At 44.8% G+C, this 17,552-nt stretch overlaps 1 long non-coding RNA gene across 1 annotated transcript; it reads right to left on the bottom strand.

Annotated features, from left to right (window-relative positions):
- Positions 1–12,018: 12,018 nt before the first annotated feature.
- On the bottom strand, positions 12,019–17,260 carry LOC142590954 (uncharacterized). Its single transcript, XR_012830292.1, has 3 exons — positions 17,118–17,260; positions 14,381–14,492; positions 12,019–12,226 (listed from the first exon to the last, which is right to left on the bottom strand). It is a non-coding gene; the product is annotated as an uncharacterized LOC142590954 (long non-coding RNA).
- Positions 17,261–17,552: the final 292 nt, after the last annotated feature.

Raw genomic sequence — 17,552 nt, 5'->3', positions numbered from 1 at the left:
CATGAGCTGATCAAAATCATACAAGCTACCATATATTCCCGTATAATCGATGAGCCCCCTTCGTCATTCTTACTCAATGTCGCCTTCTGGAAAAAAATAGGTGCAAATGCCACAGCATAGAAATGACAGTAACCCACTACGTCGTGACCACTAAGGGTCAATCGGATGCACTCCACCGCACGCTCGAAGAAAAGCGGGAAGCACAACACGAGGCCCAACAAGATCGTCTCGGCAGCTCTCGGCAGATCATGGTTTCAGAGACAGCATGCACATACATACCTAGCTCAATTTGAATCCATTCTACCCGCAAGAAGCGTTTACTTCCTCCTTTTCGTGCAGCCGCGGATGCGCAAAGGCGAGCTTTCTTTTTTCTTTTCAACGCACTGCCGGAGCCGCCGCTGCCGCGGGTGGATGGATGGATGGATACTATGAGCGTCCCCTTTGAAACGGGGCGGTGGGTTGTGCCACCAAGCTCTTGTTACTATATTGCCTAATGTCCTAGCTATGTTTAAAAAAAAAACGTGATGAATTTTCATAACAACACTTTCTGAACACCTATTGTGAACTTTGTTTTTGCACGCCTCCGTTGTTTGTCGTTTCCCCACTTTTCTTCCACCACTCTTCCTATCGCCGCTTACTAATCTCTACTGCGGACATGTTTACTTGTTGCGTTTACTTTGTGGATGTGGGGAGACAAACGCCATCTTGTGGTGGTACAAGAAAAGCAACGGCGCGTGTGGCGTGCATACTCTGTTGTGATTGGTTGGCCTATTCGGCAAGAGAGCAACCAGGCCACCGCCACAGTGACGAAAGCCGGCATGTTCCGCAAAAAAAAAAAAGAAATATAAGAACGAAAAACTGCGCTCGTAATACTTACGTATTTTAGAGCTCCCTGAATATCTCAGTACAATATGAACTCTGCCATGGTGTCTATGTGTGTGCGCATGCAGGCACGCTCATGTATGGATGCAAAGGATATAAGATTGTCCTCTCCTTTTTAACACTGTTCTGGCTCTGGCAGAGCCGGATGAGCCAGATTGAGCCGCGACCAGTCTGGAGGGCTCTCCAGAACGGTCGTAGTTGAGGGAAGCCTGACCAGGTGCCCATTTTGCGTCGTCGCTTTTGCAGCCAAATGCACGGCGCGTCTCTGGACTCCTATTAAAGTTCACGCGCGGACTGCCCCACCTGTCTGCACTGTGGGAGCATGACGATGGTGACAGCGATGCAAACGCGCCAGAATTTCAGTTTACTTGCTAAGGCGAATCAACTATAAAACATTTTTTTACGGTGCAAACGATTTTGTGCTACCTGCCGCTGCGTACTGCTAATGATATAAACAGAAGCTTCATTCCGGTCCTGCCTACTTCAACAGCTACCCACGACTGGTAGTCATTTCGATCGGCTTACCTGCCTTAAGGAAAGTGGATGGTGTTGTAAGGTTTCGCTGCTCTTCATCTGACATCAACCGCAAAGTTCGACTGTTGTATCGACGGTCATCTTTAGATTGTTTCTGGACATCAGAACGCAGGGAACTAGTATGCAGAAGTGGTTGAAACTTGAGCATCTGGTTACATTTTGGTTTACCGCTCCTCCAAATAAGTTTTACATTAGTATGCCACTGGCTTAGACTAGCGCGGCTTCAGACACCAGGGGCTCGTTGTTTGTATTAATTCGCGCTTGTAATGAATGAACCAATTACTGACGTATGCAAAAGTGAGAACTCGTCAAATTGCTTAAATTCATTATCGACATTGTCCCAAAATAAAGGAAGATATATATACACATGCCTTTCATTTAGAGCGACATGTTCTCTTTTTCATATAGAAGCATTACAATATCACTTGTGGCATTTAAACAACAGCCGCTTAGTCAGCTTAGGTAAAATATGTTTGCCGACTTGTCCGTCTAATTTTTCGAACAATTTAGTGACTAGACTGTGACAGCAAATGACCAGGTGCATGAGGTGGACTTCATGACTTACGGAAAACACTAGTGCAGGTAGCGTGTTGCTCACTAAGCAAACAAATCCGTCGTACGTGTTCCTCTTTTAGTCCGCGTCCTCGTAGCGCTCTTTTCTCCAAGTATGCAAAACCAACTCGCCCATATAAAGCTTCTGCTGTAAACAACTCAGGCTTGTGCGAGCACTATAATGCATTTACTATATTCATGAATACTCACGAGTGTGCTTTGTAAACAACAAATTAACCCGTATTTATATCCTATCATTGAAATTGTGAGCTGAGCAGAGAAACTGTTTTATAGTGCGTAAACTGAGATCGATTCCATAAGCTCGGCAGTACTCATAGAAAAGCTGTCCCCAAATATAGCTGTACACGTGTCTTATTTTCTAGTGTGGAAGCACGCACTTAACTGTTTACCGTTTGTTGCTATACTCGCATATTTTGTTGTGCAAAGCAAACTGTATGACTATGAGTAAACCACTTGACGACGGAGAGCTCCTGCTCTCGCCATGTCAACAATGAAGACTCTTGCATGTCTTAATACACGGCAGGCAGATACCTTTGGTGATCCATTATCTGCTTTGTCTGTTCACACTATGCTTGTTTTGCCCATTTATTTAACCCTTTCTCTCATGTTACTATTCCACTGTGCATGTCGAAGCAGCTGCTGTACTCAGTCGAAACGTTATCGCTTAGAAATACGACATGAGAGTTTTTATTTTCTTTTAAATAGTGATGTTCTGAATGCTCCATATGTTAGTGCTTGCGCTTGAAGTGAGTAGGAGTGTACGAATATTCTAAAGATTCACATAAAGAATCAAACAGTGTCTTATTCGCTTCGGTCTTTGAATCGAGTAGTCACTATTTGTAAACGCAAGTATCTTTCGAATACTTTTTGGATATTTCGGAACATCAACTGTGCGCAAATGCATATTGAATTGGAGCAAGGTGACGGTAAATTTTCACCCCCGTGAGCATAGTGTAGACATAAAACATCATAAGTTGCACAAGGAAGTAGGCTACGTCACTTAGGTAGCCATAATTTACAGGGTGAACAGCGATCATTCGCAATCTCTCTATAGCCCTGTGCACGTGAAGACGCTACTTGTTTGCCCCTAATGCTCTATTTCTGCTTTTAACGCTTCATGAAGTACTATGTAATGACATAAAATTGCTAAATTAAAAAATACTAGGGTGTTAAGATTGTTTTGTAATAATGGTGATAACGGCTGTGGATTATTTGAAAAGTATACGAAAAGTATTGAATATTCGATGTGATTCGCTTCTGGCACTATTTTATTCGTTTCTGATTCGGTATGAGAAATCACTGTCCGCACACCCGTAGCTATAACCATAGTTACTGTGCATGCAACTAATATGCATCGATGCTTATCTTCTACAGCTGCACCCCTCCACTGTTGAACGAGGATCCGGACTGTGAATTAGTGAGTCATGATGGGAAATACCCGACATGCTGCCCCAATTATGTGTGCACGTAGGACTGAAATCGACGCGTCATTTATTCTGCACCAAACCACTCGTCATGTCATATCCGCAGACAACAAGCATTTCCACCCGCTCACGAAAAGATACGAAGCTATGAGTTTATCTTCCACCTGACAAAATATAAATTTTGCAGTTAAGCGTTTGTTATAGTTCATTGAGTAAATAAATGTTGTATAAACAGGTTATGTGGAGTCTCTTGCATTTACGAAATTAGCACAAGTTAAAACACTGCTACACTTTCAATAAACACTAAAACGATTACTGCACAAAAAGTAACAGCGTTTATTTCATGTTTTTGCCTCTTCAGTGTTCCTTAATTCATAATGTTTAAACACTGGTTTTGACTTTTTGTACATACTATCATCTACAATTTATATTCTCATTTCTTTTCTCTATGCGCAGTAGCATGTCAGAGATCACGCGGTCCGATGATCACTGAGACTTTTCCATCGGATTACGTTTCATTACATTCACATATAACTCTTCACCACATGAGACGGCCGACTACTTTCCTTTTTACCTTTTGTTTGGCCGCGAACCTGTCCTCCTCATTGACACATTGCAACTTCTTTTGTGACCTCGAGTGATGTGCTCACACGCGATACTTTCGTCTGTGCTGACATCACGTGAACGACCACCCTCAACCTCATGTCCGTGTTCCAGGTTGCCAGTTGCGACTATTCCTACAGGAAATGACCCTAATTCCTTGTCTTCAGGCCTAAATCCTTGATCTTGCAATAGGCACGTTTTGCTTTGTCAAAGTCTCTGAGAAGCTCGCCTCGCGCTATCGCGGCCCTAACCACGTCTTGCTTCCAGTTACCGACGTTACATATGAGGTGTCTCCGGGGCCCAGACATCATCCTCTGTTGGACTGGCGGCTCAAATTTTTCGTTTCTCCTCTCAGGGAGTACGACGCTGCTACTAGCTTTTTGCCATAGGAGACACAGGGACGGTGCTTTTGCCATCGGCAGTTTGGATACGGCTGCTTTGTGCATCGACGAAGACGACAACTGTTTTTTTTTTTGCGGCCGCACTTTGCTTGTACCTTCGCCTTGACTGCAAGGCTGTGTCATTTTTGCGTGCGAGAGCATTACATGGTTCACTGTATGGCAATTCCGTTATCAGCAAGCCGGGGCAGGAAAGACGCGGCACGAAAACGGCACGAAAATTACGTCTGCTTCATGCAACTAAGAAAAAAGTGGACAGGGTTAAGATTCGGTTCTGTGCCCCACCACCACTGCTACCACTGCGTAGCCGAGACCGCTAACCACCCCTCCAGCGCTGCATTGCGGCACCGTTGCAACAGGCGGCAGTAATGATAGGCTTCAAGGCTGCGCACGTGGTTGGGTTCAGCCTGGCGGGCGATTATATAGCTGGTGCTTGATAGGAGTGGGGCCACTGTCAGCGCTACGTAGTCTTCATCATCCCAAGTTGAATTACTGACGCCTACATCGTCAGGCGAGACACTAAAGCGTGGTGGGAGGAGCCAGTTTACTTCCTGCGAACTATGATACCATCGCAACGTAGCGATGGTGTCCAAACAACGTTCCTCACCCAAGTCCTCGACAACGTGATAGGCATAGCGAGTGGCGGCGGAACGAGCACGGCCAACTGCAGGCAACACCGCGGTGTAGCGAGCAAGACAGCAGCGGAAGCAGCGACAAGTGCAGCAGCGGGGAAAACAGCAATGGGAACTGCTCAACATTACACACGGACACATAACGCAGCAGCAATAAACTGAGCAACATTTTGCCGCAACTCTAAACTCTGCGACGTAACATAGCGACATAACTCAGCGACACACTCAGTGACAAGTAATACTTTCGAACTTACAAATCTTAAGAAATGCTTAGGTGACCCCATAGTATTCTGGAATGCGTTCTAGTTAATGCAACGTATCTCCAGTAACGCAGGTCAACCTGTTTAAGAAAGGCTACGAGATACAATGATAGAAGCGTTGGTGGTTTGTTACCAATGGCCTTTCTCACGCTGATGAATTTTTCTGTTATCGTTGAACAGATAATATGTCAGAATTAGTTGCCTGAAGTTATGTTATTTCCACAATTGCGTAATCTCGAACGTCAAATTGAGCACCTCATTGTACACCGAATGAAAATACCGCTACAATGACGCGGACTAAAAGAACAAGTACGACGGACAGGCTGGATAGCTGGATAGGAGGGGGGGTGCCTGTCCGTCGTACTTGTTCTTCTTGCAGTCCACGTCCTTGTAGCGCTCTTTTCTCTTCATCAAGTATGTTAAACCAACTCGCCCACATCAAGCTTCTGCTACATCGAATGGTCAGGTGGTGCTAGTGAATAGCAAAAGTTTTCGTGATGGCTTCGACCAAGCGGAAGCTATTTGTCTACAGTGTAACGAAACGCGCTGCCACTCACAAACCCTCTTGATGGAGCTGCGTGGCCGATATAGCATTGTCACGTCAACAAATGAAATCGTGACTCCTATATATTTTCGCTGCACACAAGCATACATCAACAGTACATTGCTATGTGAACGCCCAATCCACGAAAATAGCACTTCCTCAACCCTTCCGAGAAGGGCTTTAAAAACTTAGACGGCTCGTAGCGTAGCAACTTCATTCTCTCGAATTCCGGAGTGACAAAGGCTTACTAAATCTCCACCCGGATAAAAGGTGGTCAGCGGAGCCTTAGAGCTTCTAAAAGACAAATGCTACCTACGTGCTCATCGTATGCGTGAAAGTCACAGCAAAAGAGCCCAAAGAAGTTGTTGGACTAAAGAAACATGAATATGAACATGAACACGCCCGTTCACGTTTCCCGGGGATATTGCGTCAGCGCTGGCCGGTGCAGTCGCGCTGTTGCGGCTAGAAGATCAAGAGATTGATTCCTGCCAACATCCACTCCACTCACACCACTGATTCTTCTGACGAATTGCGAAGACTGAGTACCAGCTCGCCCGTTGGCTCGTCCCTGCGATGCTGGAAAGTGCAACGATGTAGAGGCAAAAGGGTAGCTGAACAGTAACGGGAATGCCGCAGAGGGTGCCGCAATACCAGGAAAGTAGGCGACTGTGATCCAAGCGCTCCTAGAAAGTGTACGTCACGTACGGTTGTCACTGGGTGAATCCCTTCGCATTCCATAGGAATGTATTGAGTGGTCTCTAGATTTTCTCTGGCACATGCCCAAGCCTCACCTTGTTGGGAATATTTACTCCGCCATGTTTTATCCTTTTGTCTATTAAAGTATGCTGCTGTGGCATTTCCATCAGCACTAAAGAAGGAACCAGTAAATCAGCGCGGTGACAAGGTTACCGCGGGTCGCTGACTGTTAGCGGGACAGATTTTGAGTTTGTAGACATTGTTTGCGGGGATCCAGATATTACACCCTGCTCATTATTTTGCTGATTTCCATCTGACTTTTGATTTAAAATGCCGCTCTCCACGTTCCATTGAAAACAATTTTCATACACTGTAATCGCTATGGTACCGTCTAGGGAACGTTATACCATAATATTCTTTTTTATAAGTTTACTATTGGAGAATATAGCAGATATTGAAGTGTCGTGTTTCCTAGCTTCCTGGAGGCGAGCTTCTCTGCCAGCGGCGATACTTGCTCTTTTTTTTTGCTTCATTAGCGTGTACTAACAATATTTCTTGCCTCCATTTTCTCATGCCAAGACGGAGGAATCGTGGTACTGTTACGCCGCGTTCGTTGTCTTCTTTTTACAGCGAAGCTGTTTATGGCTAGGGTTCCGTGCGTTCTTGTTCTGCGCTTGTACTAACCGCAGTCCAATCCCAAGTTAGCACAATACCATGCCAATCTGCGACGTAGGCTTCAAGCACTCCACCAACTTGCAAAAGTAAGTTTCACACTTTGCATCCAGATACAACCCGTGTCATGTATTAAGCTGATAAGAACAGATACTACACTTAAGCCCGTGTCGACCATGTCTACGTTCGCACCGCCCTCTCGTTGTCGGCGTTCCAGGCGCTTGCATATCTACTTTCCTTCCCTTCGGCTCTCACGTAGTGGTGCTTCCGTCGAAACGTCACGCCTGTCTAGTTTCCTCCGGAGTCTCGGGGCGGCGGTCCCGTCGTCCACGATAATGTATATAAAAGTAAGGGCAAATGAGGTCGTAAATTCGTTCAAAGTCCTTTCCCACCTTTGTGTTGTGTGCTGAACAGCTTCACTGGTGATCCACCTTCACAGAGTGGAATAGATTTTGATTTTTTCTCTTCCTCTTTTTGATGAGTGACGAAATTCCTATGGCGGTATTGCGTGTTGCGCACTGACCGAATTACCGAGGTCACGTGTACTAACCCCTAACATTGAAGGCTGTTCGTTTTACGCAGAGGCGTTTCGTGTGACTTTGAATCTCTGGCTGGAAGCGGTCTCTCTCGAGAGGAAGGGCGCACGGGCTCCCGCTTGAATTTTAACCTGTTTTCGCACCGTGCTAGCATTTCATATATTGTAAATGATATTTCCCCCCACATGGTCTTAACGCTGCGTTTATCCCTTTACAAAGCCGAGACGAAATGAGAGGGGCTTTAGGGTACCACACGGTGAACACACCTTCGTGTTAATGATAAGCGAAAACAAAGATAAATCTGGCTACCGGCATGTGGCATCTACAGAGGGATGATATTTCTTGCTCATCATCATTTATTCCAAGCCATTACCTGCGTCGATTCTTAGAACGGCTGCGATGCCTACCTACGTTGTCTTCCTTTCTCCCGCGTGCAAACTTGCGCTACTGTGCCAACGCCAAGGCGTGACCTTGTTCCTAGCGCCTTCAATCGCCTCGTCCAAAGTTGTGTACGCAATTTGGTATTGATGCGAAAGCATCAAATGACCCGTTGAGCGAAAAAGCCGGAGTCTGTAGCCTAAAAAAAATTAAATTATGGGGCTTTACGTGCCAAAACCACTTTCTTATTATGAGGCACGCCGTAGTGGAGGACTCCGGAATTTTTGACCACCTGGGGTTATTTAACGTACACCTAAATCTAAGTACACGGGCGTTTTCGTATTTCGCCGGAGTCTGTAGCCTGTAGTAGCGAAACAGAACCTAAAGCCCCACTGGCTGCCACGCCACGTTACGAGCGCGCCTCGACGAAGCAGAGCGGGCGAATGGCAGCAGAGCCAACACCCTCTAGAGAACTTGAAGCCTTAAAGCTCACCCTCTCCCCTTGAGCTACGTCACGCAAAAGAGACCTACATAGGAGTTCCGTGGAACGTGCTACGAAGCTACGAGCAGCGCACCTGTGTTGAAAATGAAGCGCGGAAGATATACAATGGTTAACTCCGGCTATTCGGAGAAGACCGAGAGGCCGACGGCGGCGACAACCATTCGATTAGTTCCAGAAGTCCTGCCGCTCCTTGAATAGCTTCGGGGTTAAACAAGTGCCGGCATGCTGGGCCATGCTGTCGCATGATTCCGAACGCACATTTTTTCTTGACGTGACCAGCGCATGTAGTATCAACACTTGTGCTGTGCTTGCGATTGTGTGCACAGCGAGTCTTCATTGCCCCGGAATGTGGAGTGCCATGCCAAGATATGCCTAATCAGTTCTGCATGCCCAATTGCCGGAGCAGTTACGTGTACAAATCGGGGCAGAAAAATCATGTCTTAGTTTCCGCAAGATGAAGAAGCCCAGAATGCCTGGATTAGGGTGCTACCACGTGCAGACTTCATTGCATTACCGCATTCCAGGGTAAGATGTTCAGAACTTCTTTAAATAGTTACTTTTGAAAAATACGAAAAGGTTAACTGCTCCATTACAGGAAGTGCCTTTACAGAAAGTGATGATTCCTCAGAGTTCGACCCCAGCGAGGATGGACAGAAATGTGAATTTGTGTTAAGGCACCTTTTGTGGTGTAGCACTAATATTTATTGAAGAACTACTGCTTCAAGATGAATGACAAAATATTGGATGCCAATGTTAAGGCAAGGAAAACCTGAAACTCTGCCCAATAAGGCAGCTGTTTACTTGTAAGTACCTGCACGAATGTTTTATATGCCATTTCTAAACTTACTTGAGTTGCTGTAAGTTAGTTGACTGCGGTAATAAAATTGTTCATATGCAATTGTGAAGCTAATCAAGTGCGTTACATTCATCATTGCCGCGCCATAAAAAACATAAGTACAAAAATACAGACGGAAAAGTTTTTATGGATTGAATTTATTTTAAGTTATAGGTATGAAGTATGGGGGTATAATAATAATAATAATAATAATAATATTATTAATAATAATAATAATAATAATAATAATACTTCACAAAACACGTACATTACAAAGACGGCAAAGCGTGACGCTATAAAAAGCTGCTAGTATCAATACCTGCACAAGCTTTACAAAGCTGTTTTGTATCTGTGCCTGTAAATAAATGCTTTGTAAGGTGTCTGCTGCTCATTCCGCAGTTTCGACTGAAGAAAAAGTGTGGAGCAGTCAATGGAAGCATACTGCTGCTAGGTGAACGAAGCCGCGATCCCTTCATTCAACCCGTATCTCCAAGGGTGCCGCCGGCCTCTTCTCCGTGACGTCACTCGCCGAGCACTCCGGCCTTCTTGTCTAGGAGGTGTTGACAGAGCTGCTCGTGCTGTGGCGCGCCAGATGTTGAGTGAGGGGAAAGGCCTACCCAGAGGAGCCACGTCAGCCTCACTCTCGGAAGGCCGTGTTATTCGGGCATTCCTTGTCCGCGAAGGTAAGGCCAAATCAAAGCGTGCCTTGCGTCTTAACGGGCTCGTTGCCCGCGAAGAGTTTCTATAACTCGAATGAACGTAGGTACAGAAACATAGGAAGGAACAGGAACATAGAAAATGTAAATTTCTTTTCTTCGTAATTATTGCAATCAATATTAAAATTGTGCATATTCTGCAAGTCTCTGATATAATTTATTGTGCAAAAGGGGAGCATTGCTGATTGACAAATAAATAGGTAAATAATTAGTCTGTTTTTAGAATGAGTTACCAGAAAATGCACAGTACTTCATCATATTACCTTGTGCTCCCTGCGGTAGAGTGTTGGTTGCCTGGTAACTTTGTAGAAATGTACACCACCTATCATAATTCACGCATGCAGCGGCTGTTGGCGCTCACGCACGCACGCACGCACGCACGCACGCACGCACGCACGCACGCACGCACGCACGCACGCACGCACGCACGCACGCACACACACACACACACACACACACACACACAAACACACACACACGCGGTACCCGGGAACCCATCTTTGCGAAGACGCAATTTATATGAGTTTCGTCTTGTTCTGATGGATAAATTGTAGCTGTAAATGTGTCGCATAGGATGCCATGTCGATCTCAATCATTGTTCAGTAAATAATGTACAATAAATTGGGGTAGAAACTCCTCACAGGCCAAATTAAAATATGACGACGACGTGCTTCGTCAGTTTCGCACGAGTACGCCAAGCGTCGCAACGAAAAACACAAACAAACAGAAGCGAAAAATTATATGGTGGGGTTTTACGTCACAAATCCACAATCTGATTATGAAGCATGCCGTAGTGGGGCCACTCCGGGATAACTTTGACCCCCTTGGGTTCTTTAACGTGCACCTAAATCTAAGTACACGGCTGTTTTCGCATTTCGCCCCAGTCGAAAAGCGGCAGCCGTGGCTGGGGCAAACACAAGTACCAATCGGTGATGCACACTAGGTGCAAACGGAGTAGAAGTACTAAGACGGGAAAGAAGAGAGTGCTGAGCCCATCCCCTTCCGTGGGTACGTGCCATAAGTTGAAGGCGACAACAACAACCGTGAGAGCGGCAGGGGAAGCGTCAACAAGAGGAAGACACGTTGGCTTTTAAAATAAGAGGAAGCGGCTAGGGTGCAGAGGCGCGAGCTTGACGGGAGTTTGGACCCGTGCTCACGAGGCCTGTACCCAGCTGGCTCTGTATTTCGCTACGACCTGGCGTCTTCTTCGTAGCAGTCTGTGGTCGGCCCGGTCCTGACGGCTTTCCCAAAGCCAGGCGACGAGGCGTGGAAGAGCAGGTTGGCGAGTGCCTCGACCGGTATGCTAAGGGCATCCACTCAATCTGCGAAGCCGGTGACGTACCGTTGTGAGTACTTCCCGACTGCAAAGTGACAGTCGAGCGCATCGTCATGTCTGTCGTCTGTAACCAGCTACTCTATTCTGACTCCTGTCTCATTCGGTTCGTGCCATCGAGAACTGGATCGCTCAAAGGCCATCATCACCGCTAACTGGTGAATTGCTTATTTCCTTGTGGTTTCCTTTGCTCTTGTTATCCCTTGATAACCTAGTGAACTCTCCTCTGACGCCATAGCTTGTCATTGTATGTCATGCCGTGACCATTCCTCTGTATTTTATATGTAATGCTAGCCTAAAACAACTCCTTGTTTGCGTAGTGTATTAAAACGTGAGTGTTGGCTTTTTTTATTCCTAAAGTCATCTTTCGTCCATTTGCCAGCGGGCTTGTCTTGGAGTAAAATCAACGTAGCACAACATCTCTGCTGCGTGTGTTTAAATGATCTCTAAAAAACACGTGACAGTATTATACCTAAGTATAGTACATCAGGATGTTTATTTCTTGCTTCTCTTCTTGGGGGGCGGGGGAGGGGGAGGGGGGATGGATATTGCCATGCTGTTGGCACTCGGAAAGTCTAAATAGCACCAACGCCACCTTCACTTTTAGAGCACACCGTCGTCGGGCAGCAGCGAGGATAAGGAGCAGTGATGTTTACCATTACAGTGCAGTTTGCATCGCCATCTCGAATTTTGACAGGCTCACTGCAACTAGAACGAAAACAAATGAAGAAATGCATTGTAGCTGCTGGCAACATGGGATTTCTCGGAATTATGCTTGAGCTAATATATGTGAAGTGAGACACGCACAGGAAGCAGAACCTCGCACTCTACAGCATTGTTTGATAGATTTGAAAACGACAGCCTGCTAAAGTTAGACCGCTCTTCTTCCGAGACGGGACCATTGTCACTCAGAAACAAAACTCGTGTGCGGTAGCGTAATTCCTGCCCCGACTTTTCAATACTTCGCGTTCTTTGGCTAAGTGCCTGGGGTTATTTCCTGCTCCGTCGCATATGTCCTTCCGTTTTGTGTGCTGAAAAAACCGCACCGCTATCTAGGCTGCAAGAGCTGAATTTCACAAACTTTCTTATGCCTACCGCCACCTATTTGCGGGCATTCTGTCAGCCAGCAAGGGAGTGACGGTTAATACAGATATTTCCCTAAACTTCGTGCTTTTGGTTTCAAACTCTTCGTGACTTTGTCAACTCATCATTTCTCATCATTCCTGTAATCTTTTTTCTTATTATTTTCCCACACCTGTGGACTTCATTCTGCCATAGGCTTTCATACAGGTATACTGAGCATACTAAACATAAATATGGCATGACAGTTGCTGAAACCAGCTATCCATTATAGGTACTAAATAAATTTTTCTTACACATGACCATGCTTTGGAAATCAAGACAGTGGCGTCCCATGGGTGTGCTAGCATCGCAACGCTTCGTTAGAGATGCTATGTTACCTGGAATGCGCACTGTTTTTAGCAGAATGATACACCCTAAACATAAGGCGACTGCACTATACGAGAGCGTTCACTGTAGCTCCGACCTTCAACCGGACATCCTTTAAGTGAGGCATCACTTTGGTGCTCCCCATGGTACTAGGACTGCACTAATTGGTATGACCGACAGTGCTGCTTGCGATGCCTGGGGCTGCGAAGAGAACGTCGAGCCGCTGTCCTCGATTTCAATCACAAAGGTAAGCACTGTTCAACGCATTGCGACGACTGGACGACTGGCCGCTGTCCGTGCAGGCGTGACTCGAGCACTGTCCTGGTGAGGCATTCTATAAGAGTCAAGTGGCACTGCAACAGACCTTTATTTTGAAAGGTGACTTCGTAGATCCTAAAGTGCTCCCTTCAACATCACGGTGCTGGTCTATGCTCCAGCCTGGTGGCGTAGCCCGAGACTAGCTATATATCTAAAGCTTTTTCTTTCTTTTTCTGTTAATGTCTCTTTTTTCCGTGCTTTCTTCATGAACCCAGTCTATATGATGGGAAAGCGTGCTTTGTAGCTACGCGCATAACTTCTAATTCATTTGTCCAACATGCAGTCAAGCACGTAACGCACATGGTAAATCCTTGAAGAGCAAGCAGGCGCCTGACTTCCTATCTTGGCATTAGCTGCGGTGGCTACGAATACATCTGCGTGCCCGCGAGTGCGTCACCTACAGGGACATCGTTCCTGTCTCGGTGCAGAAAATCATGCTCGCTATATATAGCGTTCCAGTAGCTTTCTCACTGGCCTATTTCGCCACCACGTTCGCCGCCAACCGCACCTTTGCTGACTTACGGAGATTAGGTAAGCAGCTAGGACTTTCGTTCTCGTTCTTTCACGCTTGGTATGTATTCTTACTTAAGTACGGATGCATAAATTTTTTTACTCGGAGAGCCATTTCTTCGCAGAAAAGTCACTGTAGCAGCGCTTACGGGCTGGCTCAATGGGAGTTTCAGTATGCAAGAGACCTGTTGCAATGAGTATTTGCACTTTGCTTCTGGAACGACATTCATTTCATGAAATGTCCAAAGGGCGTTAACACTGCTGTTCCTTACCTAATTAGCATCACATTAGGAAATAGCGACAAAAGTTAAACTTCTCGGAAATATTTCAACTGGAACGCCTGAAACACTTCATAGCTGAATGAGGAAATGCAGTTCTTGACAAACGATTAATAAGGTAACAATATATGAGGTAGTACATGAAAACGAACAAGCAAAGTTTGTACATATATTAGCAGCTTCAAAATGCGAGCAGCTGTGCAGCTTGAGTAGCTTAATTTGTACCACATTGCTACCTAGACCAAACGGTTACAAAATCCTGGCACGGTTTCCTATACTGATAATTTGAAATGAACAGAACACTCACTTCTGATACCAAACTGTCTGGCTCGGCCCCACGCAAAAGCCCCTCACGCAGCTATTGGTGGGTTGCCCATAAGTTCCACTTGGGATGGTCATGTTTCTGAACAGACAGGAATCTGAAGATGCGTACAAGTGGGTTACCGCACTCTGTCGGTTTACATGAGCCGCAAATTGTACCTAACATGCTTATTTAGAAGCCACCAGTATTTCACCCATTCGGAAAGGTGGTGTGGTTTAGAGTCCCCTGTCGCATGCATTGGCATTAGAACAAGACAAATATATATTGAGACACTGTAGTAGATAACGGAACATTGTTGATCTCGGTATTCTGGAATAATGTTCCATGATTAAACGCAGAATACGTTTAATTTCTCGGTATACATAACACAGGTCGCCGTCAACATCACCGCTGATTATCGTCAATACGAATATAACAACCGAAATATACGTTTACATCGATATCGATTTCCATCTTTTCTGCAGTTGTGCTGCTGCTATCTGAAGCTGCTATACTATCGCACAGATAAATATAACATCAGGTATTCCAGGAGTTCACGTGAGAAATACGAATTCAGTCGATGCTTGTTGAAGGATTCGCAAGAAAGGATGTGCAGAAAGCGCGGGACACTTACTTAATGTGCCCTAAACTAGAAATCCTCACTTTTTACACATTTAAATAAAATTAAGAATCATTTTGCTGTATACTTTCTCTAGTTTCATTGCCGGCCTGGTTAACGTGGTTGTTTGTAATGCAATTCTAACCCCTACGTATCCTTTATCGTTCTAGCTTTCAGCATTACTCGTATACTGAGGCCTAGTTCACTACCTGAGTCATTATTATGAACATCATTATCACTGTTCTATTTTACATCTATCTCAGAACATAGGCCTACCCTCCAATTTTCACATGCTGCAGGAAGCCATGCCGTTCTTCTGCTTTCAAATTCATTGTCACACGAAGCCCCCAAAGCACCGGACATCTAAGAGTGCGTTTTCCTCCTAACTATAGGATAACCCCAAGCAAATTTCTAAAACAGACACGAATGTGAAGCAGGCAGACACGAGCGCTTATTCTTGCTTTTCTTTGTGCGTGTATGTGTTCGTGTCTTTTTAGTAATTTGTGATTAGCTACCAATATTTACTACGCACGAACAAATAGCCTAGCAATGAGTTCTTCGAAAGTGTGTTTCCCTCTTCTCGGCACAAGTTCTATAACTCTGGCAGACCATCGATTTTCTTTAAGTTTTAATCTTCTTCCGCTTACTCTCCATCTTTAGCTGGAAATATTGCAAATTATTTGTCGTATTAGCTAAATAGAATGGCATTCCAAATTAACTGCGAAAAATACGGGACGGCTTTTCTCATGTTACATTTCTTTTTTCTTACTTTTTAAGTGGGCATATGAAAAAGCATGTGGAACTGCCTTCCAAAAAACAGCTACCCATACTATTGTCCCACATATATGTAGCTTTTACGCGGAACCCCTTTCTTGCACAAGCGGACCACACACAATGTAACAGACAATAGGATGTTCCGGTTCGCTGTGGTTCTGTTACATTGCAGTCTTCGTTTACACTGAGAACACTAATGGCCTGTTTATATATGACGTGTGCACGCATGCAATATGCAATCGTTCATCCAAAACATTGCTGAAATGGCGCCTGGCGCAAGCAACTAGTTGCCCAGTAATTTTTTTTTCAAAGCTTGCTATCTTCCTACATGGATACAAGAAATGAGACTACAACTGTACCTTCATTAAGTAAATAGTTTGGGTATATTTATATGCTCGCTGCTACCTTTCCTGAGAAATATTGCGTTTTAGTAATTAATTTAATTGTTTCTTATTGCACCTGAGTAGTCAGTTACTGATAATGAGGCTTCATTACCTTGTGCTGTATGATAACCCCCACTCTTAGCATCAGAGAAGGCAGGGCAAGGTTGAAAAGACGCAGAAATACGAGACAGGTGGCGACTCCACTCTGAGCTTCATGCACCAGCTTGCCTTGACGTCCTAGATTTTGACGGTGTTTGCTTGGTACTTGTAACGGTGTCAAAGTCCGACCTTCCCAAGTTTCGAGAAATTCTACTGGGACACAACGTTCCAAATAGAGAATATTCCTTGAAATATGTGACGTCACACTGGCGTAGCGGCGCTGAGATTTTCGTGCGAAATTCAAGAAACGAAAGATGGCCTTCAGTTTTTCTAGCAATAATGAAAAAATCTACCGCAATGTTAAAGAAAAACGATTTTTCAAAGAAAAGCGCCGACACCCCTTGGTGTTCCGGCGCGCCGTAAAAGGCCCTAAATATGGTTCGAGTACAGGTGTATAACGGTATCGCGAACAGACTAGCGTTGTGGTTGTCCTGTAAAACTGAGTAGCCATGTGGTAATGTTCTTGTACTAACATCAAGAAGCCGATTAATGATCATTCAGAGAAACGCTGCGGTTGGAGCATGCAAAAATCAAACTCCCAAAGGAACATATAAAATTACAGACGGAATCCAATATTCAAACATCAAATTATTTTATAATAATGAAAGTATCAGGCACAACGAATGGATTGCTGGTTGCTCTCAACATAGCTTCCGTCACTTCTGTAACAGCAAGGTAAGGTTTTGTACTTCACTACGGCAATCATTCCAGTAACTACAACAGGTTTAGACATTACCAGTAATAGACGGTCTCGAAAGCAAGAGAATACGCGAATTCTAGGTACCCGCGTTTGTCTTTGAATACGTACTATTCTCCATTGGCACTTTCTCATAAACCATTTGACCCTGCGAAACGCCGCCAAAAAACATTTTCGTTGAAAAAACAACAAAAGCACAGAGCATACATCCTAGGACGTGCATAATTGGTACAGCTTATAACTGGGTTTTACTATAGAATGAGATGGCAGCTTTACAGGACTGAGTTTTATTTTAAACGCCAATATTTATATGCTATGCGAAAGATCCGCTGTGAAGAATTTAACATCTTATTTTGTTTAATGCGTCTGCTTTCTGACATACGTGTCTTCAAATATTGTTAAATGCACAAGCACACCAAAAAATGCCATGACGACGGGGCTCCTTATAAGCCGTTCGTATTTCACGTGAACTTCACTTACCGGTACACGGTTCATTGATCGAGCTCTTGGACGACTTCAATCAGATTTAATATAAATCGATTTACA

This window comes from Dermacentor variabilis, chromosome 8 (assembly GCF_050947875.1).
Source record: "Dermacentor variabilis isolate Ectoservices chromosome 8, ASM5094787v1, whole genome shotgun sequence".
Taxonomy (NCBI): Eukaryota; Metazoa; Arthropoda; class Arachnida; order Ixodida; family Ixodidae; genus Dermacentor; species Dermacentor variabilis.
Note: the sequence above shows the minus strand (reverse complement) of the source record. Positions and strands in the feature narration are given on the sequence as shown.